Source organism: Ambystoma mexicanum, chromosome 1p (assembly GCF_040938575.1).
Source record: "Ambystoma mexicanum isolate Mex_15411 chromosome 1p, UKY_AmexF1_1, whole genome shotgun sequence".
In the NCBI taxonomy this organism is placed as follows: Eukaryota; Metazoa; Chordata; class Amphibia; order Caudata; family Ambystomatidae; genus Ambystoma; species Ambystoma mexicanum.
In genome coordinates this window covers 508,831,984-508,858,093 of record NC_090921.1, presented here as the reverse complement: position 1 = coordinate 508,858,093, position 26,110 = coordinate 508,831,984, and positions in this window count along the sequence as shown.

Sequence of the window (26,110 nt, the reverse complement as noted above, 5' to 3'; positions counted from 1 at the left end):
GTCTCAGCGTTCTTTAGTTTATCTGTCAGCCTAGCTGTCCTGTCCGAGAAGTTTGGGATAAACCTATGGTAATAACCAATTAATCCTAGAAATGTTCTGCAATCTCTTTTAGTTTTAAGTGTAGTGGTATCTAGTAAGGCTTTCACTTTCTCGCGTTGAGGTTGCACACTACCATTCCCTACAAAGAAGCCGAGGTATTTCATGACTGATTAGGCCAATCTGCATTTGGATGGATTGGCAGTTAGGCCAGCTTCTCTGAGTGCTCTCATAATGGCTAAAAGATGGCCTTCCCACGTTTTACTATCAATGACGATATCATCAATATAAGCTCCACAGAAAACAGATAAGGGCTGTAAATATTTGGTCCATGAGCCGTTGCAAAGTGGCTGGAGCCCTGTGTAAGCCAAAAGGGAGGATTTTGAACTGAAACAGTCCTAGGGGTGTTGACAAAACTGTTTGTTCCTTATCAGGTCCATACACTGGAACCTGCCGGTACCCTTTTGTTAAGTCTAGGGTTGATAGAAAGGTGGTGTTTCCATGTTTATCAATTAGGTTATCGGTGCGTGGCATGGGTTAAGCATCGACGTTGGAAATGCCATTAACTTGCCAGAAATCTATGCAAAACCTCCAGGAATGGTCAGGTTTGGTGACCAATACGATAGGGGAGGACCATGGGCTTGAAGAGGGTTCGATAATGTTCACTTTTAACATTTTATTAATTTGCTCAACCACTATCTGTTTGCGGGCTTCCGGAAGTCTATATGGTTTCAAATGAACCACTTTTCCCTTAGTTGTTCTAATTTAGTGATGGGTGCCTTTCACTCTTCCTGGTTTCTCCCTGAATACATCAGGGAGTGAGATAATTAAATCTTTTAAATCTTCTTGCTGTTGACTAGATAGCTCTTGAGGAATTAATTCAAAGTTGTCTTCCTCTTCTGGTACCAAACAGAATAGCATGGTGGCATTGGTGGCAGATGGGTTTCCCCTCCAGTTTAAGAGATTTACATGATACAGATGTAATTTCTGTTTCCTGTTAGGTTGTTCTACCTTATAAGAACAGGTTCCTGTTCGTTCCAGTATTTCATATGGCCCATGCTACTTGTTTTCAGAGGTAGGCAAGAGGACCAATACTTTTTGTCCTATGGAAAACAATCTTAAGCTTACCTTTTTGTCATAGGAAGATTTTTGCTGGATTTGGGCCTTTTCCATATGAGTATAGGCTAGATTTCGAACAAGTCTCATATGTTCTCGCAGTCTGGTAGCCGTCTGCGAAAGGGGAATGGGTGCCTCTTCTCGTTCTTCCCAGGTCTCCCGGAGCATGTCCAGGACATCTCTAGGTTCTCTACCATAGAATAGCTCAAAAAGAGAGAATCTAGTAGAGGTCTGAGGGATTTTTCTCACTGCAAACAGTGCCCAGGGGATCATACAGTCCCAGTCCTTCCCATCCTTATCTACCAACTTTCTTAGGATCATTTTAAGCATTTTATTAAATCTCTCCACCAAACCATCAGTTTGGGGATGGTACAGTGAAGTTCATAAGGTGGTAATATGGAGTAGCTTCTTTGACTTCATATCAAAATATAAGGTACCTGTTAAGCTACTGGTCCTCCAGGTAAGATTTCAGTCAACAAACAACAATGGACCATAGCTCTGAGGTTGGAAAGAAACGTGTTTACACAGTTACAAAAACATCAAATATGTTACACAATATCATATTTGAAAAACATCATACTGTATTCTCATAAAAAACCAATACACATTTGTATTTGAACATGAATCACGCATCACTCATTGCACTCCACCATACATTCACATTCACATATTCACAAATAGCACCCACATTTTGCATAATTAAATCAGTTATAGGCTCTAAATAACCTTGGACATTACATACAATTGTTCCATCACACCCCACTCAATTACAAATGTGTTCTCTTTGTTAGATAGCCACATCAGCTTGTTAACTAGCCTACACGTGTTTCAGTTGGTTTTGTGGGCTTTTAATGTTGCCCTCTTTTTATCCAACCTTCTTCAGGATGATGGTGGGGCTTCAATGCGGCCTTACCCGTACACATATGGATTTGGAGTTGTCCTCTCAAAACACTAAAATACAAACAGTACACCCTCATTAACAGATGGATCCAACCAACTTCAGTATTCTTACATCACAAATCAATTGTGGGTATAATTCTTTCATAATCATACAAATTTACACTTGCCTCCAATATTATGTCAGGAGGGTAGTGTAAACCATGCACTAAATCCTCAGTGCTCCAGTGGTTAAACCCGTTCACAAACGGACCATGGGATTTGTTGATATATCCCCTCGCACCCTGCCAATGCACGTGAAAGTCAACATACATCCATCATTTTAATGCTATGGGATATTGCTATGGGGTTTTAGATTTATCCCTCACCAAGTATATACATCACACCCCGCGGATGCATGTGAATGTCAAAATGCATTCAGTCTTTTACATGCTATTACATATTACAGCTAGCCAAATACTGCTCGGCCATCATCTAACATACTAATGCCTCATGGAAATTGTAGTACGAGATACCCAGATACATTTCTGGAAGCCAAGGATCATAGTGCTACCCTCGTTAGTAACTGGATTCTGTCTTGCAATTCATCACCTCCTGATTGTGACCTAAATCCTCAGGCTAGTAACAACGTGATGTGTAGTTATTTCACATTCACAGGAACTACCAGGCCATCCTGTACCAGTGCATGATGGATGTAGTAGTGCACTCAGCAACCCTATTATCTGCACAAATGTACTCAACATAAAGCCCATATTACCAACCAGCTGGATATTATCATGTATCTGTAGGGTTCACAGATGCCTCCTGAATTCTTACCTCCCAACGTTACAATCGGATCATACTCGTGGCAGTGTATACGTCATCAAAGTACTCAATGCTCATATATCATCTTATTCCGCTCTACAGACATGTTCAATCCTTGGCGTAATGTGTCTAGGGAATATATACATTTTTGTTCCATCTTGTGCAGGAGGGTAGCTATGTCTCCGCCTCGTGTTTGGGCTTTTAAATCTTTATCTGTATGTACAGTCCTCATATAGTGTTCTACCAGAGGTTTGTCCGGCACTTTATTTCTAATGCAAGATTTGTGCTCAGATATTCTCTGGCGGACCTGTCTGATGGTTTTGCCTATGTAAATCAATTTGCAAGGACATATAATAATGTAAATGGCATTCTTGGTGAGACAGTTTGTGTGTTGTCTAAATTGCAATTTCATTGTACCATGGTGGAAATGGTGCCTGGTTTCTGTGAACGGGCACGCTGCACGATTGCCACATTTATGGTGTCCTGTGACCGGGGGTAAACACCATTGATTCAGCACTGTTTGAGTTCTTTCAGCATCTCTGTACGTATGGACTAGTTTTAGTCTAAGATTACTATTCGGCTTGAACGCGAACATGGGTTTCTTAGCTAAACTTCCGGGTTGTTTAACGAAATGGCAGTTCTTTTTGATGCTTTTCTGAATTAGATTGCTGATTGAATTGTAATTGGTAACACAGATCAATCTGTAGTTTTTAGGCTTCACCTTGGGGGTGAGATACACCTCACTGTGTGTACTGGCAGCTCTTTTGTAATTTTCTCTGACCATCTTTCTGGGGTACCCTCTTTCCATCAATCTTTCTTCTAATTGAGTGGCATGTAGTATAAATTCTCCCTTTCCCGTACAGTTCCTCCGGATCCTCTGAAATTGTCCATATGGTAAATTTAATTTCAGGCTATCCGGATGGAAACTAGAATAATATAACAGATCATTTTTATCGGTGGGATTTCTATAGAGTGTTTTGTGTAGCACTTCCGCCGATTTATGAATTGTTAAATCCAGAGAGTTAACTTGCTTCATGCTCCACTCAATTGTGAAATGAACTCCTGTGAAGTTTAGTCGCTGAGTTTTACATTGGCAAACTCTTCCCTTGATTTTCTTTTTGATTGACACCTACTGTATTCATCAACTTCTTGTAAAAATCAATTTTTCCTTTGATTGTACACAAGTAAATAAAAAAAAAAAAAAAAAAAAAATATGGAAGTCACATTTGTTGACCAACTCAAAAAATTCCATCAGTAATGTTTCTGGTCCTCTCCAAATTAAAAACACATTGTCGATGTATCATTTCCACAGCACCAAGCAACCCCCATATGTTAATTTGTTTAAAATGTTGTTATGGCCCAGTATGAACACGTCTTTGAAATTAGCCATGTAAACGTTCGCCACATCTAGGGAAAATGTGGCGCCCAAACTCACTCCCCTTAATTGCTTAAACAATTGCTGTTTAAAGAGAAAGCCATTCTTCTATTGAATAAAGAAGAAATGTATGCAAAAACGAAATATCAGCGTTCAATAAATGTGGTTGAACCAGCTCTCCTCGCCACATTATAGCTCACGGAGTAAGGCTGTCTCTGTAGGCAAGATGGGCAGTGTATCGTTGGGTACCTCCCTATTTTTTGTTTTATGGAGGATCAGTCCCAATGTGGGAAGGATACAGGGTATATGCAAAGAAAAGAAGACTGATTACCCCTCCCTTTGTCTGTTTGATTGGGTTTTGTTCACCACTGATTACTACCGGCATCCTCAGGGCCCCGCTGCGCAACAGCAACACTATAGCCGGTTCCTGAAGTGACACGCAGCAGCCGTGCCAGTGATGCCGGCATGGCGGAATCAAGTTCACATTCCGAGGTGCACGTTAACGCAAATACCGGCAAATACATGCCGGTAATAAAATGAAAATTATGCTGCAAACACTGGCATCGCGGACCAGGGGTTAAGTGGAACCTGGTGTGTCCAAACATGCCACAGGTGCACAAAATGAGCACAGGTGGGGCTACTGGTCTGTGCAACAGCACTAAAGGACCACTCCCACACCCCTTCCAAAACCACAATGCTCCCATTAGCACTAGCGGTACTGGAGCTGGAGGACATGTCTGTAGAGCTACTGATTCAAGAGGCTGTGAGGCCGGAGGCGCATGAGGAGAAGCGCGGCCATCATGGCACAGCAAATCCCCAATGTGCAGCAGGTTGTACCCCGTAGGCAGCCAACAATCCCTCGCCTAAGGGCCACCTCATTCAATCTCACCCCCGCTCAGATCCACACCCTGTACCAGCTAGACCGGGGCACCATCACCACGATACTGGACCTGATACATGATGACCTGGTGAGCCTAATTAACATCCGGACACCCATCCCCCCTTGCTCAAGGTAGTGTCTGTGCTACACTTCCTAGCCACAGGGACATATCAGAACACAGTGGGGCAACTGTAAGGAATCTCCCAACCCTGTTTCCCCCGTGCCCTCTTCCAGGTGCTAGATGCAATTCTGTCTCACGTGTGCGACCACATCAGCGTACCACGGACTGCGGAAGAGATGAATGCAACCAAAATAGCATTCCATGCAGGCATGCCTAATGTAATTGTTGCAGTCGACTGCACACATGTGAAGTTGGTGGTCAGGCATGCTGTGGCGGTAGTGTATCGCAACAGGAAGCTGTACCATTCACTCAATGTACAGATGGTATGTGATACCTGCCAACTACTCACACATTGCTGTGCAAGATTTCCTGGCTCTACACAGGACTCCATGGTGATGCACAACTCCACGCTGCCCTGCTACATGGCACGACACGCTACACCTGGCTGCTGGGGGAATCCAACTACAAGGCCATGTGGCGTGTTGAATTGGGGGGGGGCAGTAATCAGCACAGCCAACCTGGCTGTAGGGTCGGTCCAACTACAAAGGCCATGTGGAGTGTAGAAAAGGGCATGCATGAGATGCATTACCAGCGGATGTGCACGCTGCATGCAAAAATCCATCATTATTCGAGCTGCAACATTCCGTTACCTTCAACAAACATCTGTGAAAGTACACAAAGGCTGGATAGGCCATCGAAAGGCAAAGGTAGATGCGGAATAAGACCAATTTACCTTAGTACCCGCAACTTGCACATCAACATACCTCACACATACAATGTGACATGACCATACACAGCGTTGAGAGTCCAAGAAATTTGCTAGTGTCTAGGTGTAATTGAAGGTGCAACACAGTGGTAGCATTCCAAAGCACAAGGCCTTAACAGCCTTGCCTCCATGCATGTAAAACATAATGTGCTTACACAACTACATTTAATTCAGGCCAGCATAACACAGAATGCACCACACCCTAGTGACCATAAATGACTAGCAAAAACACATTCAAGTCACAACACAAATCATGATGCACAGTCAGAGATTACAGTAGCTGTCGCACTGAAGCATTTAGTGACTGCACACCCATTTCACAGGTACGCCTGTTAGTTCACTTCTCATGTCTTAAGGGACACCTCCAAGTAGAATGCGTTAAGAGCAGTTTGTAAGAAATGTAACTACTTTCACTCCCGAGAATACATGATTGGGATTTTGTAGGCTCACCCAATTCAGCGTTTATCATACATGAATACACGCACTCACTCTTCTTGCCATTATGTCACCCTTAATCCCTCACACATCCAATCGAAAGATATATGTTCTCGTCAAATGTGTTACGATATTCAAGGATGTCTACATGAAGAATTGCAAATAGGGACTGCATAGCATGAATACCACTAAATCACCAATGCTAATCACGTTAATGTCCAAAGTACTGTTGTACTGGGACAGTCAACCTTCATTTGTCACACATCAATGGATCTTATGGTTCCATGTGATTGCAACTGCACTACAACTCCCCCACCCCCCACACATCCTGCCTAAGTTCCCTTGGGGTATACAGAAGAGAAAATATGCTATGTAAATACATAATTGCCTGTGCATGTTAGTCTTCTCAAATGGACATCGTACAGCTTGTAGCAACATGAAATGTCAAAGTAATTGACATGTACTCTCTCTCTTGTCCCTGTGCAGGTGATGCTGGGTATCCCCTGATGCCATGCCCCTTGACCCCCATCAAAGATATGCTATGTAAATACATTATTGCCTGTGCATGTTAGTCTTATCAAATGGACATCATACAGCCTATAGCAACATGAAATGTCAAAGTAATTGACATGTACTCTCTCTCTTGTCCCTGTGCAGGTGATGTTGGGTATCCCTGATGCCATGGCCCCTGACCCCCACCAGACAACTCCACAACAGGCACAAACATGTGTACAGCCATGCCCATGTATGAACTCGCTGCACCATTTAGCAGACATTTGGCCTGTTGAAGGCCAGGTTGCACTGCCTCAGCAGATCTGGGGGAGCCCTCATGTATGGCCCAGAAAAGATGGGGAGAATTGTGCTGGTATGTGCTATGTTGCACAACATGTGCATCCGGCGCAGCGTCCCCCTGCCCTCCCGACATGGACATGCTGCCACCAGAGGCAGAGGACGTTGATGATGATGATAATGCACAGCGCCACGATGGCAATGATGGATGTGCCACACGGCGAGCACTAATTCACCACTACTTTTGAGCAGCTATTACAGACATGGCACTGGACATGGATCACACTGGGCACTGGACATGGGTCACACTGGGCACTGGATATGGATCACACTGGGCACCGGACATGGATCACATTGGGCATGTGACACTGTACATGAATAAATGCACTTGCACTCAAAGAGCAATGTCCAGTCAGGTTTTCTTGCTACACCAGATGTATTGTGAGAAGATTAACTATGTAAATTAGTGAACGCCATTACCTAACACTACCATCCCGTCCTACTATCCCCACACCCCCTCCCCAACTATCCCTCCCCACACCCCCTACCCAACTATGCCTCCCCACACGCAGCACATCCCTGTCCTATTTACGCCCCCATTTTGTTGTAGGTGTGTGTCCCTCTCCTGGGTGAGTGTGCTGCTGCGACCGACGCAAAGGGCTGCTCTGCTGGGAACTAGTGGGTGTTGTGCTGGAAGATGGCCCCAGTGGCGTTGTAATGTGCCATTGTTCGGCTATTGCCTGGACCAACACAGCTATGGACTCCACAAGGGATGAGATGCTGCCATTGCCCTCCCTCACATGCCGTGCAAGATGGTACACACCCTCCGTGGCTCTGCCCAGCATTTGTGCAGTGTTCCTGGCAGTGTCCTGCATATTCTGGTGCATGAGCTGCGCCTCTGCAAGGTATTGCTGCACCATCGTGTGCATTGCCTGTTGACGTTCCTCCATCCTTGAGAGGAACCCCTCAATGTCGCGTACGTTACACATTGGTGGATGTTGGATGGGTTGTGGGCTACGAGGGCCCATGGGACTGAAGCCAACAGCATCCACATAGCTCTGGTCACTAGGTATGTCCTCCCACCACCTTTGTCCCCAATGTTGTCTGCTCCATCCACTTGTGGAAGTGGTGCAGGTTCACCATGCTGGTGGGGTGGCTAGCCAACAAGTACATCCTGCTGGCGGGGTGGCTGGACAACAAGTACATCCTGATGGCGGGGTGGCTGGCCAACAAGTACATCCTGCTGGTGGGGTGCCTTGGACGCAGTTGCCTCCTGCTGGCAGGGTGCCTTGGACACAGGTGCCTTCTACTGGTGGGGTGCCTTGGACGCAGGTGCCTCATGCTGGCGCGGAGCCTTGGACGCAGGTGCCTCCTGCTGGCGGGGTGCCTTGGACGCAGGTGCCTCCTGCTGGCCTCAGCAACTGGGATGTAGGTGCTGTTGGCCTCTCCGGTCTGCTGGCGGATGTGCTGGTCTCCTGGCTGGAGGTGGTGGTAGTAGTAGTCCTGTGGCGTGTCCGTGCCCTGGTGCTCCTGGATGTGGTTGGCAGTTCCCTGTCATTGCCAGTTGATGTGCCTGTGGGGGACAGCAAAGCAGGGCATCAGTGATGGGTGTGTATACATCAGACAGACATCAATATCAGTACTTTCGGAATGATGTGCATTGTTATGGACTTGGTGGAAGGCATGGCATGGTGCACACATGCATGTGTCAGGGATGCTGGGTGGGTGCATGTGTGATGGGGGTATATGGTGTGAGCAGTGTCTTTTGCCTGGGGTACTGGTATTTTTCTCGGTCTGTGTGTTGGGGGCGTGCCACACAGGCTCGGTCACATGTGGCTGATTGTGAGACAAATGTGTTTCACATGTAACTGCTACCTATGTGATTTTTTTGTGATGTGACATGGTGTGTGGGTCAATTGTGGCGCATGTGTCATTGATGTGTGCATCTTGTCATGTGCTGTTGCTGGGGGTACATGACACTGACGTCACTTTGGCTGTGGTGGCACAGCAGTGACGACAGCAGTAGTGCACTGTCTGGGGGATGTGTGTCTGAGTGCATGCAGATGGAATTAGTGGGTGCAATACAGGGGACCTGTTTGATGTGTGACTGTTGTATGGGTGGGGTTCGCGGGCAAGTGCAATGTGCATGTGTGCAACGGGGCCTCAGGTTATACATACTTGACATATTGGCCTAGCCATTTTCAATGGGGTTACAGGGTGTGTGATGTGACTTTGGCCTTACGGGTACTCACCGGCATCAGTGGAGGATACATCTCCAGCCTCTGCATCTCTGACTCTCTCTATGGTCTCTATGTGCATGACAGTGCTGCACGTTTCCTCCCATGCCTGCAGTTTGATAGGGGATGGTGGTCCTCCTCCTGTGGTCGTGCCTGGGCGTGATGTGCGGCAAGGAGGTTGCGCACACAGAGAAGTAGATAGTCCCACCTTTTTACAGTCCTGCACTGTCCTGGGCGTTGTCCCCACTGCCGACACCTTACGGGCAACCTCCTCCCATATGGCCTTCTTCCAGATCTGTGTTTGTCGCCGTAGATCTCTGCAGAACACTTCGTCTGAGTATTCTACAAGTGTTTCGGCAAGCATGTTAAGTTCAGGTTCACTGAACCTGGGCTTGCGCTTTCGGACAGCAGGTTGCCTTGTAGACATGTCCATAGCTCTCAACCTTTTGCAACTGCTTGGAGGGTGAGAGCCTGGGTTGGACACCGGAGGCGGCGCCCAGGGTTAGAGGAAGTGACATCACCGGAAGTGACATCACAGGAAGTGACATCCCAGGAAGGTGTGCGCAGAAAATATCACTATTAACTTACTACGGTGCTGCAAAACTAGGCCCTTTTGCATGCAACCATTGTACCAAGTAAATGCAGTTAAAAAAACAATACACATGTTCTTTCTGTAGTTTATTTTTTTCCCCCAGACGCAAACCTACCTGCAAAATAAATGTAGAACTTTCACAAGAAACCAACTGTGCTCACATGCTGTTTAAACTCGAAATAGTGGAACAGAGGCAGTACATCAATCTGGAGACTATAGCCTCAATTTGAAAAATTATTAATTGGTCAGTTTGCAATTCAAATACCTTAGTTCTTATGCTTCAGGTTGTATGCTCGTGTAGCCTTTTTGGCTAGCTCTATCAAATCATCATTTGGCTTCAATCTGTGGCAAGGTTGTGAGGCTTCATTGGTGTGTAATTTTACTCGTATAATTGACGATAGTGTGCTGGACAGATCTAAGCTGCTTCTAAATTCTGTTTTGTTCTTTCTAATCATGGAGAACACCCTTTCTTCCTGAGCATTTGAATGAGGCAAAATTAAAATCAGGAGTGCCAGTTTACAAAAATGAGGGAAGAGTTTTAATTTAGTAAACCTTGCCCAGATTGTGTCCATCCTTTCAGGTGGCTCATCAATGTCTTTATTTGACGAATCCCAGGGAATTTCATCATGAGCCAAAAGCTGATACTCCACAAACTCATTGTGAAGGAGATATCTGTCAAAATTCTTAAAAAGGTGGTTGTACCGATCTAAGAAGTATTCAACAGACTCAAAGGAAACCATTTCCCTCCTTGTCACATCAAACAGCCTTGCATGCTTTAGGAGGGCCTCATTAAATGGCAGTTTTTGCAAAGCATAGGATGCTGCTGCTTCATAGACCTTCCGACATACAGCAAAAAAACCACACAGTTTGTCTTTGCGTGATATCACCACCTTCGAACAGTTTTGACAGAGAAGATCGTGTTGATGCCCCAATGAATAAGCGGTCATCATTTTGCTGGTTTTTTGGGTCCTGATATGCAACGCCTACTGGGGAATCGGCTGCTTTAATTACAAAATTCAAAACAAAACGGGAAAAAATCTTGTTGACAAAAGAACACGTAGTGTGATAAAGTAGCTGAACCGTAGGCTCTTCTCGCTGTAGAAATGTATTGGTCTGCTCAAAAATTGGCAGTACTTGTGAAAAGAAAAGCAGGAATATTTCAGTCTTTGGATCACTGAATCGATCTTTCAAACGCTGAAACTTCCCATTTGCAAGATCCTTTGACATAAAATAGCTTTTTAGGGCTGGATACTGCTGGTAAATTCATGACACTGCTTTACCTAAAGTAAGCCACCTTGTGCCAACATGCTCCACCAAGTCTCTATATGTAATGTCCGTAAAATCACAAAACTCATTATATTCCCCTTTACGCTGTGTGCTTTTATCGAAGTAGTAAAAAACATCAACTGCAAAGTCTTCAACATCAAATTTGGTTTCACTGCCGAAAGCAGTTGCAGCATGGCAGGCTGTATTATGTACAATGTGACAACCACACCCGTGGAAAAAAAGACCAGGAGCCTTAGCCTTTGCCATTGTCATTATCCCATTCAACTTCCCCATGTTCACAGATGCGTTATCTGTAACAAATCCCACACAATTGTCCCAGGGTATATTGTTTGTAACTAAAACTTAATCTATCTTTGAGAATGTGGCTTCGGCAGTGCCTGCCTCCTTCCCTTTGGTTATCCCCATATCCAGAAACTGTGTTGTAACCCTTTCTTTATCTAGTTCGAAAAGACGCTCTGTTATGAGGTTAGGTTTTTGCAACTGTTATCCCCAGAACCATCATTTGCTAAACAGTATGGATTTTCCTGCATGTGTTTTACCAGATCAGCCTTTAGCGTGATGGCTAATGAATCTTTGATAACGCATGTTGTTTTTGTGGCGCCACAACTGAAGTTCTGAGCAATTTGGGAATCTGGAAACATAGCCCTCATTAAGGGTGTGAAGTGGTCTGCTGCGGCTAGGGGGAGATTGTGGTGGACCAGAAAATTTACCATCTTCACCTCTGCAACAGCAACTGATTTGTCCGCAGAGGTGATGTTTCCCTTTAACCTTAGGAAGTTCAATGTGCAAAGCACGGTTCTTGTGCCTCACAAGATCCCTTCTGCCCATATGACGGATGCACACGTCTTTGTTACAAATAGTACAGTAGACATAATGAGGTGATTTAGAGGGCTTAACAAAATCAAAGATTCTACACGTCATGTTTGAACCTGCAGTTGTACTTATGCGACCCCTCTAATTTTCTAGTGGCAGCTTCCCTTGCCTTTTCTTGCAGAGTGCAGTCATCCAAGTCTACAGTGCCTGGTTCCTCTACCGGCTGATTCCCTATAGCTGCCTCAGTGATTCTTTCAGTTGTGCTTGCAGTGTCCAACTCACTCGCCATCAACGGTGGCAATAAATCTGTACTGGCACGTAATACTTTTGCTGGATACATTTCTCCTACATTCCCAGTTTCAGAATCTGTCATGATTGCCTCGGTCAGTATATCTGCCCTGGCATTTCCTGTCTTTCTTTAGTTTAGTCCTCTATAACTGCCTCCTGTGATCCTTCCTCCTAACTGTGGGTTCTCTGGATCACTCATCACAACCTGGGGTAATCTATCTGTAACACCAACAAGGTAAAAAAAAAAAACAAATGTCAATGTGTCATGTATCAGCAGACCAATGTCAGCTTTTGACTAAGAAAAAACACTTATTGAAACCTCTTGAAAAATAAAAACATTTTACAAAGTAATAGAAAAATCATAAAATTGTAATTTAAAAACAAAAAGAGGACAGCAGGCAAGTTTGAATCACAATAGGCATGGCTGTTTGTTTTTGTCCGAAGGAAGGTTATTACATTACATAAATCATAACTGTGCTTACAGGTGGGAGGATCAAGATAATAGTGCAGCTTGGCATGAGATTAAAATGAAGCCACTATATTAAAACAAATCATACTAAATAGAGCAGAACTGACTTCATGAAAATTGCAAGAAAAAAAATAAATCAAAATGAACAAAGTAAAAAAGGCTACACTGAAACTAAAATAAATTTAAAAAATGTTAATGTCAGAGAAAAAAACGGTTTCCTTCTTACTTGTTGATATTACAGAGTTCCTGGGGACTCGTGTCACAAACCTATCCATTTTAAGCTCACTAAGAAAAAAGGGAAAGCAGACAGATGAAGCACTGATTCTCTAGTGTGGGCTATTGAAATCCATGATCCCTAAGCACAGCTCATTGGAGCACCTGGCATTGTAATCAGTCAAAAGTGTTGAGTATATAAGGGACCACCAAATAGAGGTCCCACCTAAAGCACAATCTTGTCCACAGTTCTTCCCAGAGCCCATCCCACTAATCAACCCAGTCTATCGCACTGCCTAGGGCTTAGCTCAGCCCCGCCTGGATCCCAACCCACCCAAAGGCCAGTCATACATGTAACAGAAAAAGCTGGCTAATGTTACAATTGATACAAATGACTATAGACATACCATGACTATTGGCTTTGACCACTAATATTCCATTGTGCACTTTAAAAACACATGCTAGTTAGGAAGCCATTTCTATTTTTGGATGTGAAGTGTGCTATTAAATGTGCACAACCCGTAAACTGGTGATTAATAGAATCATTCATAAACAGTATGCTGCCCTGCCTCTGATGCCACTGACCAGGCTATGTCGTTGTCCTGTTTAGAAGCTGAAGCAGCTCTGCGTCTAGTTGGTTATCAGCTCTGGTGCACACTCCCTCTGCGTTCTCACTGGCCTCGGCCCTGCTTCCTCCACTGGTTGAGGACTAGAATGTGGTCTGTACAGTGCTATTTGTGCCCCTCAAAAAATGTATATTCTTGTTAATGTATGGCACTTAAACACATACATTATTGCTCAACATATTTATATGATGACGTATATAATATAAAGCTAATTATGAAAGGCATTTTTACAAATAATGTATTAGTGAAGCACATGAAAGGCAAAGGGGAACCTTAATAAATATCTATATCAACTAAACTTGTGACGATGTGGTCTGTGGCTTAAATTGTCAACATCCCAGTTCCACCATTTAACCAAAGTGTGTGATCCTGGGCAGATCTTCAGCTCTCAGGGTAATTCATAGAATACGCACAAAAGTGGCGCACGCGGCTGGCGCACAGTGTCCCCGTGCGTACACTGCGGCAGCCGCGTGCGATAAAAATCCATTTCATCGCACAGCGTATTCATGGATTTTAGCCTCCAAAGCCTCCAAAGCCAGCCGTGGCGCAGAGTTGTGCAGCGACCCTGCAGCAGCGCCAGCTACGCCCCCAAGAACACCCTCGCGCAAGGAAAAGCCATCAAAATCCCCAATTCATCGCAAATGTCTGCGCTAACCCTGGACCAGTTCAGTATTTCAGGGGTTTGTGGGAAGTTTCACACGCGATTGTCCTGGGTACGTGTATTTCAGGGGTGCGAGTGAAGTTTCACACGCGATTCCATCACGGCACGTGTATTTCAGGGGTGCGTGGGAAGTTTCACACGCGAATACAGCAGGGCACGTGTATTTCAGGGGTGCGCGGGAAGTTCCACACGCGATTGTCCTGGGTACGTGTATTCCACGGGTGCGTGGGAAGTTTCACACGCGAATTCAGCAGGGTACGTGTATTTCAGGGGTGCGCAGGAAGTTCCACATGCAAATTCAGCAGGGTACGTGTATTTCAGGGGTGCGCGGGAAGTTCCACACGCGATTGTCCTGGGTACGTGTATTCCAGGGGTGCACGGGAAGTATCACACGCAAATTCAGCAGGGTACGTGTATTTCAGGGGTGTGCGGGAAGTTTCACACGCGTTTCCATCAGGGCACATGTATTTCAGGGGTGCGCGTGAAGTTTCACACGCGAATTCAGCAGGGTACGTGTCTTTCAGGGGTGCGCGGGAAGTTCCACACGCGATTGTCCTGGGTACGTGTATTCCAGGGGTGCGCGGGAAGTATCACACGCAAATTCAGCAGGGTACGTGTATTTCAGGGGTGCGCGGGAAGTTTCACACGCGTTTCCATCAGGGCACGTGTATTTCAGGGGTGCGTGTGAAGTTTCACACGCAAATTCAGCAGGGTACGTGTCTTTCAGGGGTGCGCGGGAAGTTCCACACGCGATTGTCCTGGGTAAGTGTGTTCCAGGGGTGCGCGGGAAGTCTCACACGCAAATTCAGCAGGGTACGTGTATTTCAGGGGTACGCAGGGAGTACTACACGTGAATTGGCCGTGTGGGTCCTCCCAGGTGTTCCCTCTACACCCTCCACGGCCCCTGCAAGCAGCCCACACCACAGGGGACTACCCTGCACCCCTGCTCATGTCCCGCAGGCAGCCGATCCACCATGGGCATGCCCCCCAGCCAAGCCACATGTCACCTTGCACTACTGATCAACAACGCATGTCTCCCAGCACCCCCACCGCCCAGCACTGTGGGGCACCTGCCAGCAGGCCCCCACTCATGTCCAACTCATGTCCCCATGCACCCCCACCCCCCAGCATTCAGGGGCACCCTCAACCAGGCCCTCACACATGTCTCCCTGCACCCCCACCCCCAAGCATCCAGGGGCACCCTCCACCAGGCCCCCACTCATGTCCAACTCATGTCCCCCTGCACCCCCACCCCCCAGCACTGTGGGGCACCCTCCACCAGGACCCCACTCATGTCTCCCAGCACCCCCAGCCCCCAGCAGTGCAGGGCACCCTCCACCATGCCCCCACGCATGTCTCCCAGCACCCCCACCCCCCAGCATCCAGGGGCACACTCCACCAGGCACCACTCATGTCCAACTCATGTCCCCCTGCACCCCCACACCCCAGCAGTCAGGTGCACCCTCCACCAGGCCCCCACTCATGTCTCCCAGCACCCCCACCCCCCAGCAGTGCAGGGCACCCTCCACCATGCCCCCACACATGTCTCCCTGCACCCCCACCCCCCAGCATCCAGGCGCACCCTCCACCAGGCCCCCACTCATGTCCAACTCATGTCCCCCTGCACCCCTACCCCCCAGCAGTCAGGGGCACCCTCCACCAGGCCCCCACTCATGTCTCCCAGCACCCCCACCCCCCAGCAGTGCAGGGCACCCTCCACCATGCCCCCACACATGTCTCCCAGCACCCCCACCCCCCAGCATCCAGGGGCACCCTCCACCAGGCCCCCACTCCTGCCCAACTCATGTCCCCCTGCGCCCCCACACCCCAGCAGTCAGGGGCACCCTCCACCAGGCCCCCACTCATGTCTCCCAGCACCCCCACCCCCCAGCAGTGCAGGGCACCCTCCACCATGCCCCCACACATGTCTCCCAGCACCCGCACCCCCCAGCATCCAGGGGTACCCTCCACCAGGCCCCCACTCATGTCCAACTCATGTCCCCCTGCACCCCCGCCCCCAAGCAGTCAGGGGCACCCTCCACCAGGCCCCCACACATGTCCCCCAGCACACCCACCCCCCAGCATCCAGGGGCACCCTCCACCAGGCCCCCACTCATGTCCAACTCATGTCTCCCAGCACACCCACCCCCCAGCAGTGCAGGGCACCCTCCACCATGCCCCCACACATGTCTCCCAGCACCCCCCCAGCATCCAGGGGCACACTCCACCAGGCCCCCACACATGTCTCCCAGCACCCCCACCCGCCAGCAGTGCAGGGCACCCTCCACCAGGCCCGACTCATGTCCCCCAGCCAACACGTCATCACAATCTAGATCCCTGGCCCTTATGGGCTGCCTCCACATGCCAAACACCCACCCAAGTATTGCATCCACCCACTTAGAAATGCCAATTACATGATACAACCCCAATGGCAAGTATGTAAATGAACACATGTCCCTCACATACACACAATGGGTGTCAGTGAATGTCAAAACCCATATCATGATATGCATGAAACCAACGAGATGATACTACACATTGAAGTTTGATGAAGAAAATGTATTAAAAGCAACATAAATGGAATCAAAAATAAACAAACGACAATGGGAATTAAAAACCAAAAGCAGCATGTCCGTAAAATAATGTAAAACCACAAATCATAATCCAAAGGAAAGGTGTCCAAAGTCACAGTTCAAAAAAGTAAATCCAATGGAAAATCAAAACCGAAAACCATTGCTCCATGGGTAAATTCCAATTAGAAAAATAAAATCCAACAGTCAACTATATACAGATAAACAATCCAGGGTCCATGATCCCAACAGAAGAAATGAAACCTATCTAATAATACTACCTAATAAAAAAACTATATACAAAAATGTGGTCCATTGTCCAAAAGGTCCAGAAAAAATAAAAAAGCAAAGGAAACCTAACACTAACTACATAACTATTTACAAGGGCAGCGGGCTAGTCCGACGCTCACTGGTTGTTGTCATGGGCCAGGGCATCATCGAACTCCTGTTCAATGGCTTGGAGGCGGGCATGTTCCCTGGCCCCGAGGTCTCGCAGGGATAATGTAGTGTCCAGCTCCAACTCCCTGCGAATACCCTCGAGGCACTCAGCCCGCCTCAGCGCCCTCTGCATGGAGTTCTCCGCCCTGACCATTGTGAGCCGTTCCTCCTCTGCCCGCTGCCGCTCCGCACCTATCTGCTGGCCCAACCGCTCCCACACGGAAGACACTCCCATTCCAGGGTTCTCCTGCCCTCCGGCCGATGCCTGCACCCCTGATGTTGATGGCCCCGAGCCATGATGCCTCCCACGTCGAGCCTGCCGCTGCCTCCGACGCAACTGCCTGTGCCAGCACGACGGCATCCAGGCTGCTGGAATCCACCGACGCCGTCGTGCACATGCCCTGCCCGATGATGCCGTCACATCCTCCATCTGCTGAGGTCCAGTTGCTGGTGTGTCCACCCCTGCTGGACCTCCGACTCCCGACTGTGGCAGGGATGGGATCCCCACCGAGTTGGCTGTGTTGGTCGGGGCAGGTCCACAGGGGCCCTGGTGGCATCTGGGCCGGAAGACGGCATGGAGAACGACTGGCGCATAGCCTCCACGGAGGAGGAGAGGGTTGCCAGAGTGCCCGACACATGGACGAAACCCCCGACCATGGCCGCTCCCAACTGGGCCACGTTGGCACGGTGCTCTTCGTGATGACGTGCGTGCTTCCCCCAGGAAGCACGCACCTCATCACGAATGACACCCGTGCGCAACGCGACACCAATCAGGACCTTCTCCATACGGCCAGGGGTCCCCTCGTCCGCAGGTGGAGGGGAGCCAGATGACATGGACATCCCCCCTACCTGCGGACGGGCCTGGGATGGGGCATCCCTGCTGGTGCATGGTGGTGCAGTCACAGTGTCAGGGACAGTGACATGCACAGGCACCTCCACGGCAACCTGTGCTGCCTCCTGCCCCTGCCCCTGGACTGCACCACTTGCACCAGAAGGGATGCCCCCACCAGGTTCCACGCGCGGCTCAGTAACGGCCTCCTCCTCCTCTGTGGAAACCACCAACCTGGATGGCTCCACCCCGTCTTCCGCCGTTGCAAGCCCCTGTGGGGGCTCACCCACCCCTTCCTCTGCAGCCGTGGGGGTATCCCCGCCGCTTTGCTCCATAGCGCCATCTCCGCCCTCTTCTTCACTTTGCGCTGTGTAGAGGGAGACATAGAAAACAAGCATCAGGGTACTGTACAATGGTCCCCTAGACAGGAAGCAATAGCAGATGAATGGCACTGTCAAAGATCCCTTCCATCATGTCCCTCCACAACACATGGGTCAGTGCAGGCAAAACACATGCAGTAACAGGCATGGTGCATGCTATGGACATTAGCAAACATGTCCAAGGGACTCTTGAAACATACAATGTTGTTTTTGAACTCACATGCATCATGGGTCATCCCTATCACATGCACACACTTCACTGTACTTTCATCCATCTGGACTCGTACACCCCAGACACAGTGGATGCAAGGATAACTAGGCTGCATCAGTGATTCTGAACATTGTCCCAGACATGTGTCATGCATCCATGGCATTCGCAAGTCACAGACACGCAGGTCAGACACACAGACATGGACACCATACATGTACATGGCATCAGCACCCATCCCTCACCCCCACCCATGTTCAGGAACAGAGACTGGCATGCTCTCATGTTTCCATTCCGCATAGGGCTCCCCATGTTGCATTTAAACACATACACCAACCGTGTGCTTCACACATTACTGGTCTCACATGCATGACCATGATGTCCCTGCACACACACACGCGTACATGCCCTATGTCACACATACAGGCAAGTATCAGACAACCAGCACACTGCAACATGCCCTGTCTCACACAGCAATGCTTGGCCACTTACCGCTCGACTCCAGACGGGTCTGCCTCTCAAGGACCTGGACGTGGAGCGCTGGGGATATGCGTTCCAGGACCCTCATCTGATCTTCCGACAAGTGGCCCCGGCGCCCCTTAGCATCCGCTGCCTTCAAGAGGCGCCGGGCCTTGTTGAGGGTCCTGGACCTGAAGTCCTCCCAGCGCTTCTTGCCACCCCCTCCGCGTTGATGGCAGTCACGATGTCCGTCCAGATCTTGTCCCGTCCTTCCTTGTCGGCGCGTGATGATCCGAAGAGGGCATCATAATGCCCCAGGACAAGCTCCAACAGGACACCAACTTCCTTCTGACTGAAGCTGGTGGCCCTCTGCCCCTCTGGCTGGGGGTCGCCAGTGGTCTCGGATGGTGTTTGCCCCGACATGGCGACCCCCGTGGCAGGCATGGGTGGGCAACTGGGTCCTGGGCTGTGGAGCGATGGTATCCCAGTCGGGAGTCTTCTGTTCCAGCAGGGGTGGACACAGCAACTGGACCCCTGCAGATGGCTGATGTGCAGGCACCAAATGGCAGGGCACGGTGGCAGCAGGCAGGCAGGCAGGCAGCAGCAGGTGGCTCGTGGGAGGCTGCTCGGGGCTGTGGGGGGCAGTAATTCGGCCTTTTGGGCAGGAGCGTGGTCGTCCGTGTGCTTACGCGTGGCCAGCTTGATACGGAGTGATTTGGCACGTGAAAATTCTGCACGTCAGCGTGTAATTCGAGGAAAGGCCCTTAGCGCGTAAGTGCATCAGCATGCATACGCGATTCCATTGGACCAAAGGCCCTCAGCGCGTAAGCGCGTCTGTGACGTATCACACACGGGCGTTGAACTGGCAGGCCTTGAAGATCCCACGTGGATTTCCATTGCTCAGTACCTGCTTTTCGTGGGGTGCGGTGTGTGTGTTCTGCAGGCGTTGGGGTTCATACGCTATTACTTCACAGCAGGTGGGTGTTGGCTACGCGTTCTTCTACACGCAAGGCAGACGGTGAGTGGTACCCTGCTCCCCCAGGCCCGATCACGTGTTAAACAACCCGCGAGCCCCTGAAATACACGTACCACGCTCCCCCATGCCCGATCGCGTGTTAAACTTCCCGCGCACCCACGAAATACACGCACACGCTATTATTCACACAGCGGGTGTCCGTGTTTGTCGCATACCCCTTTGCACGTCATTTAGGGGTGCGCAGGAAGTTTCACACGCGATTCCATCAGGGCACGTGTATTTCAGGGGTGCGCGGGAAGTTTCACACGCAAATTCAGCATGGTACGTGTATTTCAGGGGTGCGCGGGAAGTTCCACACGCGATTGTCCTGGGTACGTGTATTCCAGGGGTGCGCGGGAAGTTTCACATGCAAATTCAGCAGGGTACATGTATTTCAGGGGTGCGCGGGAAGTTCTACACGCGATTGTCCTGGGTACGTGTGTTCCAGGGGTGCGCGTGAAGTTTCACACGCAATTGCATCAGGGCACGTGTATTTCAGGGGTGCGCGGGAAGTTTCACACGCAAATTCAGCAGGGTACGTGTATTTCAGGGGTGCGCGGGAAGTTCCACACGCGATTGTCCTGGGTACGTGTATTCCAGGGGTGCGCGGGAAGTATCACACGCAAATTCAGCAGGGTACGTGTATTTCAGGGGTGCGCGGGAAGTTTCACACGCGATTCCATCAGGGCACGTGTATTTCAGGGGTGCGCGTGACGTTTCACACGCGAATTCAGCAGGGTACGTGTCTTTCAGGGATGCGCAGGAAGTTCCACACGCGATTGTCCTGGGTACGTGTGTTCCAGTGGTGCGCGGGAAGTCTCACACGCGAATTCAGCAGGGTTCGTGTATTTCAGGGGTGCGCGGGGAGTACTACACGTGAATTGGCCGTGTGGGTCCTCCCAGGTGTTCCCTCTACACCCTCCATGGCCCACACCACAGGGGACTACCCTGCACCCCTGCTCATGTCCCGCAGGTAGCCCATCCACCATGGGCATGCCCCCCAGCCAAGCCACATGTCACCTTGCACTACTGATCAACAACGCATGTCTCCCAGCACCCCCACACCCCAGCACTGTGGGACACCTGCCAGCAGGCCCCCACTCATGTCCCCCTGCACCACCACCCCCCAGCATCCAGGGGCACCCTCCACCCGGCCCCCATTCATGTCCCCCTGCACACCCAACCCCCAGCATCCAGGGGCACCCTCCACCAGGCCCCCACTCATGTCCAACTCATGTCCCCCTGCACCCCCAGCCCCCACTGTGGGGCCCCCTCCACCAGGCCCCCACTCATGTCCCCCTGCACCACCACCCCCCAGCATCCAAGGGCACCCTCCACCAGACCCCCACTCATGTCTCCCAGCACCCCCACCCCCAGCAGTGCAGGGCACCTGCCAGCAGGCCCCCATATATGTCCCCCCAACACCTCATGACGATCCATAATCATGGCCCCCATGCCCCCTCAATACACTGCATACGCCACCCCAGTCCGAACACACCACCAGGTATGACATCCACCCCACAAAGAAATCACCAGCACATGATGCATCCAAAATGGCTAGTCTGCACATCAAAAACATATCCGTCAAACCCACACAATGACAGCATGTGAATGATAGAACACACATTGTGACATGCATGAAACCAAAGAGAGAATACCACACATTGAAGTACCAAATTATAATGTATTAAACAGAAAAGCAAGGCAATGAAATGGAACAGAAGAAAATGGAAATAATAAATGAAATCCAGCATGTCCAATAAATGAAAAAGATGCATGAAATCCAAATGAAAAGCAATCCAAAAGCAAGTCTCCAAAGTGTCAGTCTGAGAAAATAAATCCAAGGTTCCAAAATAAGAAAAAACCATTGATCCATGGGAAAAAAAATCAACAACCCAAATCCATTGTCGAACTAAGGTGAAAATCCAGGGTCCATGTGCCCAATCCTTTAAATGAAACCTATAAAATAAAATACTACCTAATGAAGAACTATATACAAGAAGTTGGGGGATTGTCCAAGTGCCCCAAAACAAAACAAAACCGAAAGGAAACTTAACACTAAAGAACTATTTACAAGGCCAGCGGGCTAGTCCAACGGCTCACTTCTGGATGTTCCGGGCCAGGGCATCATGGAACTCCTGCTCAATGTCCCGGAGGCGGTCCTCCTCGATGGCCCCGAGGGTCCGCAGGGCCGACGACATGTTCTCCTCCAACTCCCTGCGGATTGCCTCGAGGCACTCGGCCCGCCTCAGGGCCCTCCACATGGAGTTCTCCGCCCTGACCATCGTGAGCTGTGCCTCTTCCGCCTGCTGCCGCTCCGCATCTATGGCGTGGCCCAACCGCTGCCACACGGAAGACACTTCCCGTCCTGGGTCCTCCTGCCCTCCGGCCGATGCCTGCCCCTCCGATGTCGAAGGCCCCGAGCCATCATGGCTCCCACCTCGTTGCTGCTGCTGCTGTGCCTGTGCCCTGGCTCCTGCTGCCTGCACATCCTCCACCGGCCAGGGTGCAGTCGTTGATGTGGCCACCCCTGCTGGACGTCCGACTCCTGACTGTGGCGGGGATGTGTCCTCCACCAGCCTGGCCGCACCATCAGAGGCAGCTCCACAGGGCACCCAGGTGACAAATGGGTGGAAAGATGGCACGGAGGACGACTGGCGCATAGGGTTTTCAGTTGAGGAGGGGGTCGGAACAAGCTCCAGCAAACGGAGGAATCCGGCCTGGGTGACCTGTCCCAGTAGGCCGACGCGGTCAACGAGCCATTCGAGATGACGTGCAGTCTCCTCATGAAAAGACTGCAGGACACTTCGCATGGCCCGTTGACGCAATGCCACACCAGTCAGGACAGGCTCAACCCGTACCTGGATAGCCACATCCGCAGGCAGAGGAAGGCCAGTTGTTGTAAGCTACTCCCCTGCCTGAAAACGGGTCTGGACGTAGGCATCCCTGCTGGTGCAGGATGATGCAGTGACAGGATCAGGGACAGGATTGCACACAGGCACCTCCGCGGCGGCCTGTGCTGCCTCCTGTCCCTGGTCCTGCACTGCACCACTAGCACCAGTGGAATCCCCACCTCCAGACCCCGTCTCTGTCGCTTGCACGGCCTCCTCCTCCACCAAACCCCCCACCAACCTGGATGACTCCGTGCCATCTTCCCCCGTTGGGCCTTGTGGGGTCCCAGCTACCCATTCTGCTGCCGAGGAGTCCAACTTCGACCTCCACCTCTTGGACCTCCCCCCGGCAGCTGCGGCCTGGGACGCGGCACCGGACTCCTCACTCCCCAACGAGATGACAACCTGGGAGGGGAGCCGGGCCTTGCGTCTCCGGCTGGCGGTTCAATCCCTGCCGCTGTGCTCCACAGCACCTTCTCCGCCCTCTTCATCAGTTGACGCTGCAGACAGGGAGAAATAAAACACAGGCATCAGGGCACTGTACAGTGGACACATAAACACATGACAGTTGTACATGAGTGGCATTGGCAAACCTCAGACATGGCATCACAATCGCCAACACACATGTCATTTCAACTCGCACACATGAGCCATACACAGTCATATTGCAACAGCCAGCACCATCCATACACATACAACAGCATGAGCAGGCAAAGGTGAGCCAGACATCACATGCAACACAGGGAGTGCACTACACATGCACACACACCACCACACTTGCATGCATGTGTACACCTCTGCCAACTGTCGCAGTGTTCAGATTGTCATCCATGTCACATCTGCCAATCAGGCTTCCACATCCCGCTGTCACATGCATCCATGTTGCATCACTGTTGCACCCTTGTCAAATACACACACATGCACATGTACACAGTGCTGATACATGCAGCTGAAACCAACATCCATGTGTGACATCACGAACATGCCTACTTACATACACATTCATCCAAACATGTGTGCCCACACATCTGCATTTGGCATGCAAGCCTACACACACAAGCACCATCCATGTCTCACACATGAGAACCCTTGCATGTGTTAGCCTCACGGCCCTGTACACCCCCCCATACTTGGCCCCATAAAAACACATGTGCAACCTGCACACTATTGGCACACCACCACACGCACAGCTTACAATCATGATGCATGTACACTTACCGCTCGACTCCAGACGGGTCTGCCTCTCAAGGACCTGGACGTGGAGCGCTGGGGATATGCGTTCCAGGACCCTCATCTGATCATCCGACAAGTGGCCCCGGCGCCCCTTAGAATCCGCTGCCTTCAAGAGGCGCCGGGCCTTGTTGAGGGTCCGGGACCTGAAGTCCTCCCAGCGCTTCTTGACATTATGGAATAGTCGGACTGCCACCCCCTCCGCGTTGATGGCAGTCACGATGTCCGTCCAGATCCGAGTCCGTCCTTCCTTGTCGGCGCGCAAACTTCCGAAGAGGGCATCATACGGACCCAGGACTTGCTCCACCAGGACACCAACTTCGGTGGCAGTGAAGCTGGTGCCCCTCTGCCTCTCTGGCCAGGGGTTGCCAGTGGTGCCAGATGTTGCAGTGCCCGACGTGACAACCCCAGAGGCAGGAGTGGGTGGGCAACTGGGTCCTGGGGCTGGTCTGTGGAGCGATGGAATCCCAGTCGGGAGTCTTCGGTTCCAGCAGGGATGGTCACAGCAACAGCACCCCTGGCTGATGTGCAGGCAGCAAATGGCAGGGCATGTGGGCAGTAGGCAATCAGGCAGCAGCAGATGGCAGGTGGGAGCATGCTCGGGGCTCTGGGGGGCAGTAATTCGGCCTTCTGGGCAGGAGCGTGGTCTTCCGTGTGCTTACGCGTGGCCGGCTTGATACGGAGTGATTTGGCACGTGAAAATCCAGCACGTCTGCATGTAATTCGAGGAAAGGGCCTTAGCGCGTAAGCGCGTCAGCACACTACGCGAATTCATTGGCCCAAAGGCCCCCAGCATATAGGCGCGTCTATGATATTACGCGCACATGCATTTTCCATGGCGTGTAGAAAAAATAAGCACGTCAGAGTGTCATAGCGTGTAATTGGTGGAAAGGGCCTCAGCGCGTATGCGCGTCTGTGACGTGCGTGCGCGGGCGTTTCCCTGTGCATGTTACACGTCCAATGACTGCACGTCAGAGTGTAATTGGAGGATAGGGCCTTAGCGCGTACACGCGGAAGTGACGCCGGACGTGTGGGCATGTTTAAAAGGTACGTGTAGAACATCATTTCCTTGTACGTGCTTTTCGTGGAGAGCGAGTGGGTGAAATCTGTACTTCTTGTCGGTTCACACGCGATTTACTTCACGGCGTTCCAAGTTCGTACTCCCTGTTACCTCTGACAGCTTTTTCTCTTTTTGTCTTTTTCCTGGGCCTGTTTCCTCAAACAGCGTTCACTTCTTCTGTTGTCCTGTCTCCTCAGGCAGCGTACAATTCTTCTTTTGGCGGGGGTGTTGCGCGTATTTTTCACACGATTTTTGTGTGTAGCGCACATATTTAACATCTGTGCTTGCCCCGTGTGTTGCGTACCCCTTCAGAGGTCATTCTAGGCTGCGTGTGACACGCATACGTTCATTTTTGTGTTTCTGGGTGCCACAGCGTAGTGCAGGTTTATTTTTCCACGCACGTGGTCTAGGAGGAGTTGCGTGCACATTATCTCCCTTTTTTGGGGTGCCTGTGCGTTGCGTGACCCGTCATCTTCCCCCAGGGGTCACATACAGCCTTGCTAGAGCACTAGGGTATGAATTCCATCTAGTACCCTACCCCTTTGACCCCCAATTGCCCAGGACAATAGTTTACTGCAACTCCCATACGCACAACAACATCAGTGCCATGGTTGGGAGGCGAGCA